At 44.3% G+C, this 1,167-nt stretch overlaps 1 protein-coding gene across 1 annotated transcript in view; it reads right to left on the bottom strand.

Moving 5' to 3' along the window:
• SPECC1L (sperm antigen with calponin homology and coiled-coil domains 1-like) overlaps positions 1 to 607 on the bottom strand; it is a 147,501-nt gene extending 146,894 nt beyond the window's left edge. Inside the window, exon 1 of the mRNA XM_011925931.1 lies at positions 503 to 607. The gene's annotated coding sequence lies outside the window, so the exon portion shown is untranslated. The remainder of the gene's footprint in view (positions 1 to 502) is intronic.
• Between the last annotated feature and the right edge of the window lie 560 nt (positions 608 to 1,167).

The raw sequence follows: 1,167 nt of genomic DNA, 5'->3' as shown, positions 1-1,167 counted from the left end.
CCCTGGTGATAGGGTACAGGAGACTGGGAGAGGAAAGTAAGTGTTGGGGTAGAAAAAGACAAAAAATAAAAGGCTAAAACAATAATCCAGGGCCACAGGCCATGGGTTGGGGGATGTGGGTTGGGGGATGGAGCAATTCTAAGTGTACAAAGAAATGAGCATAAATCATAAAAATGAGGGAACTAGGGTTGAAAAATTCAGCAAGTAGTTTGTAATGGGGGAGAGGAGGCAAACCTAAGTAACTGCAATGATTCAATGGAGTTTGCAGAAAATGCAGAAGGGAGAGAAAAACAATGAAAAAATGGGGCAGAAGATTTAAAATTGGCTCTACCCTACCAAAGTTTCAAAAAGCATGAAAGAAGAAAATTCAATTGCTCCTGGGCAAGAATTCTTGGGCCCAGTGGGGTAGAACCAAACCATGATAAGGAGACACCAGTGTTTTGTAAGCAAGAGATTATATTAAGGAGAGAAAAGTAGCATTTATTGGGAGAAAAGGTCTGACTGTGATTGTTCTGGAATAAAGTAGCCTCATCAGACTGCCTCAGGAATTCATGGTGGAAGAGGTGCCACTGGAAAATGGCTTAGTCGGGATCTTCCCCGAGAACACTAGAAGAGAGAGAGGAAGAACAGAATAGCTTTAAATTTTAGCAGATATTTATTTTTCTTGTTTGATTAAAATAAACCTTATTGACTTATTTTTGGAGAGACTGGGGTCTTGTAATGCTGCCCAAGCTAAACTCAAACTCCTAGGCTCAAGAGATTCTCCCACTTCAGCCTCCTGAACAGCTGGCACTACAGGTGCACACCACTGGGCCCAGTGTCATGGCTATTTCTTGACAAATCTTGACAATGCCACCAGCATGTTTTTCTTTAGAGACAGAGTCTCACTTTGTAGCCCAGGCTGGAGAGCAGTGGTGTGATCCTAGCTCACTGCAGCCTCAAACACCTGGGCTCAAGAGATCCCCTGCCTCAGCCTCTCAAGTAGCTGAGACTACAGGTGCGTGTACCACCACACCTGGCTAGTTATAAAATGTTTATTTGTAGAGACAGGGTCTCACTATGTTGCCCAGGCTGGTCTCGAACTCTTGGCCTCAAGCAATCCTCTCCTCTTCACCTCCCAAAGCCCTGAAATCATAGGTATGAGCCATCACATCCAGGCTGTCACCA

The sequence above is a fragment of the Colobus angolensis genome, unplaced genomic scaffold, assembly GCF_000951035.1.
Source record: "Colobus angolensis palliatus isolate OR3802 unplaced genomic scaffold, Cang.pa_1.0 Scaffold663, whole genome shotgun sequence".
NCBI lineage: Eukaryota > Metazoa > Chordata > Mammalia > Primates > Cercopithecidae > Colobus > Colobus angolensis.
This window is presented reverse-complemented; position numbering and strand designations above follow the sequence as displayed.